Raw genomic sequence first — 13,570 nt, forward strand, 5'->3', positions numbered from 1 at the left:
CCAGTCCATACCAGCTTTTGAATCCCGCAGACTCAGAACCCGAACGAAAGGCCATTTGTTCCCCTGACCTGGTGGGCCAGTCCGAAGCTAAGTATAGGCCTGTTAGTTGTCGAAGTAGCTTAGAAAGTAGCATTTATGCATGAGTAGATTTGACTGTGTGTAAATAAATGTGCTTTGATTTGAATCTTACTAATTGGTGTATTGAGTTGTTGATCATTATTTGAACTTGAACCTCGTGGCGGTATCATAAAGATACCTGGCGACTCGAGAGCAAAGGTTATAAAACAGAGCCAATTGAACCAACCAAGTTAACAACAACCTCCCTACCTTCTGGGGGCATCACGATTGCATTTAGCAACCTTCTTACATTGGACACCAACTGCCTTCCCTTAACGAACCCCGTCTGGTCCTTCCCAATGACGTCCGGGACACAATCTTCAATCCTAGAGGACAAGATTTTGGCCAACAGTTTGGCGTCCACATTCAATAGGGATATCGGCCTGTAGGACCCACACAACTCCGGATCCTTATCCCGCTTCAGAATCAGCGAGATCGTGGCCTGTGACATCGTCAGGGGAAGCATTGCTTCCCCTTGCCTCATTGAATGTCCTCATCAACAGCGGCCCCAATATCCCAACAAACTTTTTATAGAAGTCCGCTGGGTACTCATCCGGCCCCGGGGCTTTACCCGACTGCATGGCCTTCAGCCCCTCCACTATCTCTTTGATCCTGATCAGGGCCCCCAGCCCTTCTACGAGCTCCCCGGCCACCTTCGGGAAATTCAGCTTCCCCCTGGGAAGTGAAATGAAATGAAATGAAAATCACTTATTGTCACAAGTAGGCTTCGAATGAAGTTACTGTGAAAAGTCCCTAGTCGCTACATTCCGGCGCCTGTTCCGGGAGGCTGGTACGGGAACCTCATCCCCTCTGGCCCCGGTGGGGGTTCCGACCCATACAGCCTACTATAAAACTCCTTAAACGCCTTGTTCACCCCTGCTGAGTCTCCCACTAGGTTCCCGACTCCATCCTTCACTTTCCCTATCTCCCTGGCGGCCTCCCTCTTTCTAAGCTGCTGTGCAAGCATTCTGCTAGCCTTCTCTCCATGCTCATAAATCGCCCCCTCGCCTTTCTCAGCTCCTCCACTGCCCTCCCTCTGGTTAACAAGCCGAACTCCGCCTGTAGCCTCCACCGTTCCCTTAAAGGTCCTGCCTCTGGGGTCTCCGCATACCTCCTGTCGACTTATAATATCTCCTTTACCAGTTGGTCCATCTCTGTCCTGTCTACCTCCTTCCTGTGGGCCCGTATCGAGATCAGCTCCCCTCTAGCTCCCGCCTTCAATGCCTCCCAGCCCACCCTGCTGAAATTTCCCCCATGTCATTGACCACCAGGTAATTCTGAATACATTTCCTCAACCGCCCGCACACATCCTCGTCCGCTAAAAGCCCCGCGTCTAACCTCCAGTGCGGGTGCTCATTACTGTCTTTTCTAACCTGTAGGTCAACTCAGTGCGGGGCATGGTCTGAGATTGTGATCGCCGAGGACCCCGTGTCCACCCCCCCCCCGTCAGTAGAGCCCTTCCCAGAATAAAGAAATCAATCCGGGAGTACACTTTATTCACGTGTGAGTAGAAGGAGAACTCCTTTACTCTTGGCTGCCCAAATCTCCAAGAGTCCACCCCCCCCCCCCCACCCCGCTATCTGCTCCATGAACCCTCTTAGCTCTCCTTAGCCATTGCTGGCATCCTGCCCATTTTTGAGCTTGACCGGTCTAAACCAAGGTCAATAACTATTGAAGTCCCCTCCCATGACCAGCTTATGCGAATCCAGGTCCGGTACCTTCCCCAGCATCCTCTTTATAAACTCCACATTGTCCCAGCTTGGCGCGTATACATTTACTAGTACCACCTGCACCCCCTCCAATTTCCCACTGACCATAATGTACCCCCATCTGAAACTATTCTTCCCGCCTCAAGCACCACTCGCTTGTTGATCAGGATCACGACCCCTCTGGTCTTCGAGTCCAATTCTGAGTGAAAAACCTGTCCGACCCAACCTTTCCTTAATCTAATCTGGTCAGCTACTCTAAGGTGCGTCTCCTGCAGCAGTACCACATCCGCATTCAGTCCTCTCAAATGCGCGAACAGGCATGCCCTCTTGACCGGCCCATTGGGCCCTCTTACATTCCAGGTGATCAGTCTAGTTGGGGGGGCTCATCGCCCCCCTCTTCGCCGATCAGCCACCCCCTCTCTTGGGCCAGTCGCCAGTCGGCGCCCCACGCCTCCACCGGCTCGCCCCCAGGCAGCCCCCGCCCCCGACCTCCTATCTGTCCCTCAGCAAAAATCCCTCCCTCGTCAACAGAACATTTTCCCCCCTCCCCTCCAGTAACAGAACAAAATAAATCAACCCCGTTGATAAGCCTAACATCTGCTAACCCCCCCCCCCCCCACTATGCTTCCGGACGCTATCACGCCCAGCTAGCTTGGTGGCCCTCGCCCCTGGCACCAGACATTCTCCCACCTATTGTTCCCTCCCCACCCTCCTCCCCCCGCTCATACATACATATTCAAATGAAAAACAATCCCAACACAATTGCCCAACAGAGATTTTAAAAAAAAACCAAGTTGAACACAGATAATAAAAGATCAAGCAAAAGATCCAGCATCTGAACAAACACACCTCCATCCCCCAACAGTGCAAATGCAAATTTGACCTCACTCAGCTCTGCAGCTGGCCCCAGATCCATACAGCAGGCATTACAAATAATGTCTGAAGTAACAAGAAACTTTTTTTTAAAAACAACCACTTCAGCAAAATTCAAAGTTCTCAGTCCGACACCAGTCCTTTCCTTTTCGCGAAGTCCAGCACTTCCTCAGGCGACTCGAAATAGAAATGTTGCTCCTCGTATGTGACCCAGAGGCAGGCCGGATACAACAGCCCGAACCTCACCTTTTTCTTGAAAAGGCGACCTGATCTGGTTAAACCCCGCTCTTCTCCTGGCCACCTCTGCACTCACGTCTTGATAGATCTGCAGGATATTGTTGTCCGATTTGCAGCTCCATGTCTGCTTGGCCCACTGCAAAACACTAGAATCTCACCACCATTCCCTCGGGGGGTGGGGGGGTCTCCCATTCGCGGCTTCCTCGCGAGCGCTCTGAGCCCTGTCCACAGGTCGGGGGAATGCCCCATCCCCCAGCAGCTTCTCGAACATGGCCGCTATGTATGCCGCAGCGTCCGCTCCTTCGGATCCCTCCAGGAGCCCAACGATCCTCACGCTCTGCCGATGGGACCTATTCTCTCGGTCCTCCACCTTCTCCAGGAGCCTTTTCTGCTGGTCTCCTAGCATCCTCACCTCCAACTCCACCACTGTTTGATGTTCCTCCTGGTCAGCCAGAACCTTCTCTACTTTCTGGTGTTGTGTTATGTACTCTGGGATAACACAGGCTGAAACTGGATGCAGCTTTAACCAAAAGATACTCCAGACCTTGAAGTTAGTTCAGTCTGATTTATTGAACCAGTCGCACAGTTAGCACAGTTCTCTATGAGTTTGATTCTCTGCTAACCTAAGTGTGGTTACTCTGTCTGACTGAACCAGACTAGCTCTCAGCCACATGCTGGAGGTGTGATACTGCAAATACACCCTGACTCACTCTGTAGATGTTCATCAGTGGAAAGCGGTGGAATGTGAGTGCCTTGCGACTTTTATAGTGAGATACCACCCCTGAGTGTCCTGCCTGCTCATTGGTCATATCCTGTTCTCTGTGTTCATTAGCTGCCTGTCTGTATATCATGATCTGCATGTTTGCATATCATGACATCTCCCCTTTTTTAAATGTTTTGTTGGCATATGGGAACATACTTACATGTGGTGGCATATATTCACATATTTACAAGCGGTGGCATATGTGAACGTATTTACATGTGAAGACAGCTGTCTAATGTGAGAAAACAGAACATCGTAAACAAAACAAATGTTCATAAGTCCAGTCTCTGGGGCTTGCGCCTGATCCTTGTCGACCGCCGGAGAGGTGGTGGTGGGGACGACGGCGCCTTGACAGGCGGGATGGAAGCCTGACTGGCTGCCTCATAGTTCGAAGTATCAGGAAGTGGCAAAACAACAGACGGAAACGGAGAAGAAAGCGGTTGCGAGCAGGCAACTTTGCGAAGTGCCCGTCTGCTTCGTCGCACAACAGAACCATCAGCCAGACGTACAACATACGTGCGGCTTATAAAAGGACAACATACGTGTGGGGCGCAGCCTGTCGAACAACGACAGATGGAGCAGACCAACCACCATCCGGTATCTTGATCCTGACAGTGTCTGCCGGAGATAACGGGCAAATCAGTGGCATGAGCATCATAGCCCTGCTTTTGCTGGTTTCGGAGCTGCAGCCCCTTCTGCAGCACCGGGAGGCGATCCAGGTTGGGCAAGTGTACGGCTGGAAGTGTCGTCCGCAGGTCCCTGTTCATCAGGAGTTGAGCCGGCGACATGCCAGTGGACAGTGGGGTCGCCCTGTACGCAAGCAGCCCGAGGTAGATGTCAGAAGCAGAATCCGCGGCCTTGCAGATGAGCTGTTTCACAATGTGCACCCCTTTTTCAACCTTCCCATTGGACTGCGGATAGTGTGGGCTGGAAGTGACATGTTTGAAATGGTATGACTTGGCAAACATAGACCACTCGTGGCTGTTGAAGCACGGGCCATTGTCACTCATTTTTTAAAAAAAATAATTTTTATTAAAGTTTTCACAAAATATCAACAACAAAATGTAAAAGGAACCCAATAGAATTAAATACAAAACAAGACAAAACCCCCTATACATAAATAATAAATTAACACTCGCCGAAACACATCGCAAATATATACACCCCCTCTGATCCCCCAGTATAGACAAACAAAAATAAAAAAGAACCCCCCCCACCCCCCCACCCCCCCCCCCCACCCCCCCCACCCCACCCCCCCACCCCCCCCACCCCCCCCACCCCCCCCCACCCCCCCACCCACCCCCCCAGCCCTCAGCCCGGTTTGACCCTGGATCCTACCACCCTCGACACCGTCCTCGCTACGCCCTTCCAAAATTCCTCCAGCGCTGGGCATGCCCAGAACATATGGGTGTGGTTTGTTGGACTCCCTGAGCACCTAACACACCTGTCCTCACCCCAAAAAAACCGGCTCATCATTGTCCCGGTCATGTGTGCCCTGTGCAGCACCTTAAGCTGTATGAGGCTGAGCCTCGCACACGAAGAGGAAGAGTTCACCCTCCCTAGGGCATCTGCCCATGTCCCCTCCTCGATCTCCTCCCCCAACTCCTGCTCCCACTTACCTTTCAGCTCCTCCACCGAGGTCTCCTCATCCTCCTGCATCACCTGGTATGTTGCCGAAATCTTCCCCTCTCCAACCCACACCCCCGAGAGCACCCTGTCCTGTACTGTGCGTGGCGACAGCACAGTAAACGCCCTTACCTGTAGATACCAAAAGGTGTTTCCCGGCAGGAGCCCATACTTCTCCTCCAGCTCATTCAGGCTCGCAAACTTCCCATCCACAAACAGGTCCCCCAACCTTCTTATCCCTGCCCGGTGCCACCCCGAAAACCCTCCATCTATTCTCCCTGGGACAAAATGGTGGTTCCCCCGTATCGGGGTCCACACCGAGGCCCCCACTTCCCCCCTGTGCCCCCAAATTTTGAGGGTAGCTGCCACCACCGGGCTCGTGGTATACCTCATTGGAAGGAGCGACAGCGGCGCCGTTGCCAGTGCCTCCAGACTCGTACCCTCACAAGACGCCGTCTCCAGCCTCTTCCATGCCGCCTCGCCCCCTCCATCACCCACTTGCGCACCATCGCGGCATTGGCGGCCCAGTAGTACCCACAGAGGTTGGGCAGTGCCAGCACCCCCCCCCCCCCCCCCCCATCCCTACTCTGCTCCGGGAACACCCTTTTCACCCTCGGAGTCCCTCACGGCCACACAAACCCCGTTATGCTCCTGTTAACCCGCCTAAAGAAGGCCTTCGGCATAAGAATGGGGAGGCACTGGAACAGGAACAAAAACCTTGGGAGCACCGTCACCTTGACTGACTGCACCCTACCCGCCAGGGACAGCGGCAACGCGTCCCACCTCTTAAACTCCTCCTCCATTTGCTCCACCAGCCTCGTGAAATTAAGATCAGCTCTCCCCTAACCACCGCCTTCAGCACCTCCCAGACCACTCCCACTCGGACCTCCCCGTTATCATTGGCCTCCAGGTATCTCTCTATGCTTCCACGGACCCACTCGCTCACCTCCTCATCCGCCAACAGCCCCACCTCCTAGAGCCACAACGTGCGCTGGTCCCTCTCCTCCCCCAGCTCTAGGTCTACCCAATGCGGGGCGTGATCCGAAATGGCTATCGCCAAGTACTCGGTATCCTCTATTCTCGCAATCAGCGCCCTGCTCATAACAAAAAAGACGATCCGGGAATAGGCCTTTTGAACGTGCGAGAAGAATGAAAATTCCCAAGCCCCTGGCCGTGCAAGTCTCCAAGGGTTCACCCCTCCCATCTGGTCCATAAACCCCCTCAGCACTTTAGCCGCCGCCAGCCTCCTACCGTCCTAGACCTGGAGCGATCCAATGCCGGATCCAACACTGTGTTAAAGTCCCCCCACCCCCATTATCAGGCCCCCCACTTCCAAGTCCGGGATCCGATCCAACATGCGCCGCATAAAACCCGCATCGTCCCAGTTCAGGGCGTACATGTTGACCAGCACCACCCTCCCCCTAGCAGCTTACCACTTACCATTACGTACCTGCCGCCATTGTCTGTCACAATGCTCGACGCCTCGAACGACACCCTCTTTCCCACCAAGATTGCCACCCCCCGATTTTTGGCATCCAGCCCCGAATGAAACACCTGGCCTACCCACCCCTTCCTCAATCCTACCTGGTCTGCCACCTTCAGGTGTGTCTCCTGGAGCATGACCACCTCTGCCTTCAGCCCCTTCATGGTGCGCGAACACCCGGGCCCGCTTAATCGGCCCATTCAGACCCCTTACGTTCCAGGTTATCAGCCGGATCAGGGGGCTACCCACCCCCCTCCCCCGCCGACTAGCCATAAGCCCTCCTCACCCAACCATGCGCCCACGCCCCACGCCATGCCCGTTCCCCACGGCGGCAGATCCCCGCCCCAACCCCCTTTACTCGCCCCAGCTCCTCCTTGACCATGCCAGCATCAATGCAGTCCCCCCCCCCCGCCCCCCCTCCCAGCTAGGACCCCTATTTGCTCCCCCCATTGCACTCCCGCAAGTCAGCTGACTCCTGCTGACCCCGGCCGCTCCCGCCGCTCCTTCGACTCCTCACATTATGGGACTTCCCCTCCCCTCATTTACCCACCAGCAGGCTCTCCGCCTCCCCCTTCCATCCCAAGCGCGGGAAAAAAAAACGCGCTTCCCCGTCCCGGCCCCGCCCCCTCCAGCCTTCAGCACGGGAAAAAGCCCGCGCTTTCCACCTGCCTGGCCCCGCCTCCTCTGGCACAGCTCCTTTTACAGGCCCAATTCCCTCACCCCCGACCCAGGCCTGACCCTCCCCCGCGGGGCCCAATTCCCCCTACCGGCCATCCACCCCCTACTCAGTTTACTTGCCCCCCTCCAAGAGCCCACCCGACAGACCCAACCAAAACAGTGCCCAACCCACCCTCACCACCCACACTGAACCAAAAATAAACAAGAACAAAGAACCCCCCCTCAAAATGTGACACAACAACAACAATCCCCGACCATCCCCACGCCCGACCCCCCCATCCCGACCCTCAGTTTGTGTCCAGCTTCTCCGCCTGAACAAAGGCCCACGCCTCCTCCGGGGACTCAAAATAATGGTGCCGGCCCTTGTAGGTGATCCACAGACGCGCCGGCTGCAGCATGCCAAACTTCACCCCCTTCCTGTGCAGCACCGCCTTCGCCTGGTTGTACCCGGCCCTCTTCTTCGCCACCTCCGCGCTCCAGTCCTGATATATTCAAACCTCCGCGTTCTTCCACCTGCTGCTCCTCTCTTTCTTGGCCTAGCTGAGTACGCACTCCCAATCAGCGAACCGATGAAACCGCACCAGCACCGCCCACGGCGGCTCGTTAGCCTTGGGCCTCCTTGCCAGCACTCTATGGGCCCCTTCCAGCTCCAGGGGCCCCTGGTAGGACCCCGCTCCCATCAGCAAGTTTAACATGGTGACCACATAGCCCCCACGTCCGACCCCTCTAGCCCCTCCGGGAGGCCCAGGATCCGCACATTCTTCCGCCTTGACCAATTCTCCATCTCCTCGAACCGTTCCTGCCATTTCTTATGGAGCGCCTCGTGCGCCTCCACCTTTACCGCTGGGCCCAAGATCTCGTTCTCGTTATCTGAGATCTTTTGTCGGACCTCACGGATCACCACTCCCTGGGCTGCCTGGGTCTCCAGAAGCTTATCAATAGAAGCCTTCATCGGCTCCAGCAGGTCCGCTTTGAGCTCCCTGAAGAAGTGCTGGATAACCTCCTGCTGCTCCTGCGCCCACTGCATCCATGCTGCCTGGTCCCCGCCTGCCGCCATCTTGCTCTTCTTCCCTCGCACTTTCTTTGGCTTGACCACCACTTTTTTAGTCGCCCCGCTCCTGGTCCAAGCCATACACTGTCGGGAGAATGTTGCAGTCTTCTTCCCACACCGGGAAATGTTGAGAAAATGCCATTGGGGGCCCTGAAAAGAGCCCAAAGGTCCGTTCCAAGCGGGAGCTGCCGAACGTGCGACTTAACTCTGCATATCCACAACCGGAAGTCGACCATTGGCACTCATGACAGCGAGTGGGATACCATGCCTGGAGAACATCTCCTTACAGGCCTTGATGACGGTCCGAGATGTCTGAGAGCTTCATGACTTCAGGGTAACTGGAGAAATAGTCAATAATCAACACGTAATCACGACCATTCGCACGAAAGAGGTCGATGCCAACCTTGGACCAAGGGGAGGTCTCGATTTCATGCTGCTGGAGCGTCTCCTTGCTCTGCGCTGGCTGGAAGCATTGACAAGTCGCACAGTTGAGGACCATGTTCGAGATGTCCTGGCTAATATCGGGCCAGTCGACAGCCTGCCTGGCTCTGCGTCTGCACTTCTCGTCGCCCAGTTGGCCCTCATGGGTTTGGCGGAGCACCAAGCTCTGGAGACTGAGTGGAATGATAATCCGGTCCAGCTTGAGGAGGATACCATCAATCACCGTCAGGTCGTCCTTTACATTGTAAAATTGAGGGCACTGCCCTTTCTGCCAGGCATTGGCGAGGTGGTGCGTGACACGCTGCAAGAGGGGGTCTTTGGCTGTCTCCTTGCGGATACGAACCACCTGCTCATCAGATGCCGGGAGGGTGCTAGCACACAGCTGCACCTGTGATTCAATCTGCCGGATGATTTCCAGCGGTTCACTAAGCAATGTGATGGAGCGGGACAATGCATCAGCGATGATGAGCTCCTTGCCAGGCATGTACACTAAGTCAAATTCATACCTTCTGAGTTTGAGGAGGATGTGCTGCAACTTGAGGCGTCATGTCGTTCAGGTCCTTGTGGATAATGTGGACCAGAGGCCTATGATCCGTCTCGACAGTGAATGTCGGCAGGCCGTAGACATAGTCGTGAAACTTGAGAATGCCAGTGAGAAGATCCAGGCATTCCTTCTCTTTTTGCACATACCTTGTTTCAGTGGGCGTCGTGGCCCTCGATGCGAAGGCTACCGGTGCCCAGGATGAAGTGTCATCACGTTAAAGCAGCACTGCACCGATGCCATTCTGGCTCGCATCTGTCGAGATCTTTGTCTCCCTGTCTGGGTCAAAAAATGCCAAGACAGGTGCATTGGTGAGCTTGGCTTTCAGCTCCAACCACTCTGCCTGATGTGCTGCCTTCCACTCAAAGGCAGTGGACTTTTTCACCAAGTTTCGTAGGGCTGTGGTGTGTGAGGCCATGCACCACCTGGGATGAACATCCCCAGAAAATTGACCATGCACAGGAAACGCAACACCGCCTTCTTGTCTTCAGGGACGTTCATGGCTTTGATGGCCTTGACCTTGTCTGTGTCCGGGCACACACCCTGCTGAGAGATCTGGTCTCCTCGGAACTTGAGTGTCGACATGCCAAAGCAACATTTGGACCTGTTCAGCTTCAGGCCATTGGCATGGAGACGGCAGAATACCTGCTGGAGACGGGAAACATGCTCTTCAGAGGTCGGGGACCCATATGATGATGTCGTCCATGTACACACAAACCCCTTCAATGCCCTCCATCATCTGCTCCATGATGCGATAGAAGATCTCCGATGCCGAGACAATGCCAAATGGCATGCGATTATAGCAGTATCTGCCAAACGGTGTGTTGCCAAAATTGTGCATGTGCATCTCACTGGTGAGTTCCTCCCGCTTCGGGATGGGGTAGTATTCACGCATTATATTCTTATTGAGATCCTTGGGATCAATGCAGATGCGCAGGTCTCCCGGAGACATTGTAACACATACCATCGAGCTGACCCAGTCAGTTGGTTAGGTTACCTTGGAAATTATGCCCTGTTGCTGAAGATCCTTGAGCTGTGCCTTCAGGCACTTCCTCAGCGTGGACCACTGGCTTGGCATCAGGTCATAGCACAATCTTGTATCGATATGGCAGCGTGCCCATCCTGTCGAACACATCCGGATACTGAGCGAGGATGTCGTCAATGCCGGCCTGAAGATCCACATTGGAGGATGCCGTTGTGTTAACCTGCTGCACGAGTTTCAGCTGCTTTCAGGCATGCGTGCCAAGTAGGGATGCCCTGTCTGGCTTGACAATTTCAAAACGTACCCGTGCATGGGTGCTCTGGTTGGAGACGAGTAGATGGCAGGATCCCAATGCCGTGATGACATTTACGTTGTAGTCCAGGAGCTTGCAGGCTGCTGGAAGGACCTTGGGGGGCTTCTTGATGCGTTTGAAATCTGCCTGCGAGAGGAGTTTGGCAGAAGCACCTGTGTCCAGCTTAAACTGGATGGAGCAGTGGTTGACCTGTATCACCGCACGCCATTCGTCTGCAGAATCCACAGCGAGGATGGACTGAATTTGTGATGAGTTGGATGTGGCATATTCACATTTGGTAATGATGACCACACAGTAGGCGGAGTCCAGGCATTCTTCCTCTGGATCCATTGTGCTGCCAGGATCAGAATCCTGTAATCGTTGTTGCACACTCTGAATGCACAGTCGTCGGAATTGGCTGGCCCCTGACTGGTGGTGCAGACCTGCACAAGGCTGCATAGTGTCCAGGCTTCCCGCAGTTTAAACATCACCTGCCTCTTGCAGGGCAGTGTTTCTTTAAGTGGGCGATGCTGCAGTTCGAGCACGTCATGACATCGGCGCCCTGACACTCCGCGCGTCATCGCACATGCGCAGTGCGGGTGTCGGCCACTTCATTATCGAATGCGTGGGGCCCCGGGAAAGGCGCGCAAAATGGCCGCTTTCATCAATGCTGAGGCGCTGCATCCGGGAGATGGCCTGCACACTCTGCCTCGTGGGAGGCAGGTTTCTCATTTTCAGCCGATTTGTACTGGGCATAGCGATTTTTGGCGTGCTTATGCACTGTGCATGTTTCAATCGCGACTGGCAGGGTCATATTCTTGATTTTCAGTAGCTGTTCTCTCAGAGGATCAGAGTGAACTCCAAAAACGATTTGGTCTCTGATCATGGAGTCAGCAATATCACCAAAGTTGCAGGACAGCGCTAGCAGGCGGAGGGTAGTTAAGAAGGAGTTGAAAGATTCATCTTTACCTTGTAGACGCTGTTTGAATAAATAGCACTCGAAGATTTCATTGGTGTCCACTTCACAGTGACTGTCAAATTTGTCCAGGGTGGTCTGAAACTTTGTCTTGTCCTGGCCTTCGGTGAAGTAAAAAGAGTTGAAGAGTTTGATGGCTTGATCACCCGTGGTTGAGAGAAGCGCGATTTTCCTTGCATCAGACGCACCCACGAGGTCTGAAGCTTCGATGTACAGCAGAAACTTTTGCTTGAATGTCCGCCAGTTGGCACTGAAATTGCCAAAGGTCCTAACTGGTGAGGAGCCTGAATCTTCTCCATGGTGCCGGGATACATTCGCTGGTCGCCACGGAATGAACTGAGGTAAACCACCTAGATTAAGCAGTTTCCTGGTAGCATGTTGTGTTATGTACTCTGGGATAACACAGGCTGCAACTGGATGCAGCTTTAACCAAAAGATACTCCAGACCTTGAAGTTACTTCAATCTCAGTTATTGAACCAGTAGCGCAGTTAGCACAGTTCTCTATGAATTTGACTCTCTGCTAACCTAAGTGTGGTTACTCTGTCTGACTGAACCAGACTAGCTCTTAGCCACGTGCTGGAGGTCTGATACTGTAAATACACCCTGACTCACTCTAGATGTTCATCAGTGGAAAGAGGCGGAGTGTGAGTGCCTCATGCCTTTTATAGTGAGATAACACCCCTGAGTGTCCTGCCTGCTCATTGGTCATGTCCTATTCTCTGTGTTCATTAGCTGCCTGTCTGTGCCTGTCTGTATATCATTATCTGCATGTCTGCATATCATGACACCTGGATCGCCCGATCCTGGGCATCCAATCTATGTTCGAACAGCGAAATCGCCTCTTTAATCGGGTCCAAGCAGTCCTGCTTCTGCTTGGCGAAGCCCTCCTGGATAACTTGCATTAACTGCTCCATTGACCGCTGGGTCGACAAGACAGAGGTCCGGTCCTCCGCCATGCTTCCTCCCGATGCAGCTTCAGCCCAAGCCTTCTCTGTCCTTTGCGTGTGATTTGTTATGTTCTCGGTGTAACATAAGTGGCTTCCTTGTGGTGCACTTGACAAAGGAAGGTTCAAACATGGAGATAACTTCAACATGTTTATTAAACTATTTACACTTCTATTACTCGGGTTCGACACAACTGCTAATCCTACTATAGCTACCCAGACTGGCAAACCAGTTGCTGCAATCCACGTGGTGGGTGTAATATTGAATCAACCCTGTGTCTCTACCCACTGACTGTCTCCACTGGAAAGAGGCAGATCATGTGTGTGGTGTCCTTTATATATGGGTTGGTGTAATGCCCTCCTGTGGTCGTGTCACCTCTGTGTGTATCGTGAATCTCCATTTGTTGTGTCCTATCTAACTGATCTATTGGTTGAGTGTGTGTGTGATATGTTTCTGGTGCTCCCTCTAGTGTCTAGCTAGCCCACATGTATTCACATTGATGCACATCACCACAGTGTGTACTCCTAGTGCTCCACTCCATGCACCGATGTGGAAATTCAGGTCACAATTGCCTCTGTGATCGATTTTTCAAATCAAGTCCGGTAATAAATCGGGGGAAAAGATCCAAAAGTCCGACCCAAAAGGGAGCCGCCAAATGTGCGACTTACTCCTTCATAGCCGCAACCGGAAGTCTCCATTTGTAGTTTTTACCTTAGCAAAGAGTTGGTAGGGCAGAACAGTGGCACAGTGGTTAGCATTGCTGCTTCACGACGCCGAGGTCCCAGGTTCGATCCCAGCTCTGGTTCACTGTCCCTGTGGAGTTTGCACATTCTCCCCATGTTTGCGCGGGCTTCG

The 13,570-nt window shown here is 53.6% G+C and overlaps 1 protein-coding gene across 1 annotated transcript in view; it reads left to right on the forward strand.

The window, feature by feature from the left end:
* The window catches only part of LOC140389787 (adenylate cyclase type 10-like), a 452,930-nt gene that overhangs the window by 167,129 nt on the left and 272,231 nt on the right, over window positions 1-13,570 (forward strand). The window lies entirely within an intron of this gene.

Source organism: Scyliorhinus torazame, chromosome 2 (assembly GCF_047496885.1).
Source record: "Scyliorhinus torazame isolate Kashiwa2021f chromosome 2, sScyTor2.1, whole genome shotgun sequence".
Lineage (NCBI taxonomy): Eukaryota > Metazoa > Chordata > Chondrichthyes > Carcharhiniformes > Scyliorhinidae > Scyliorhinus > Scyliorhinus torazame.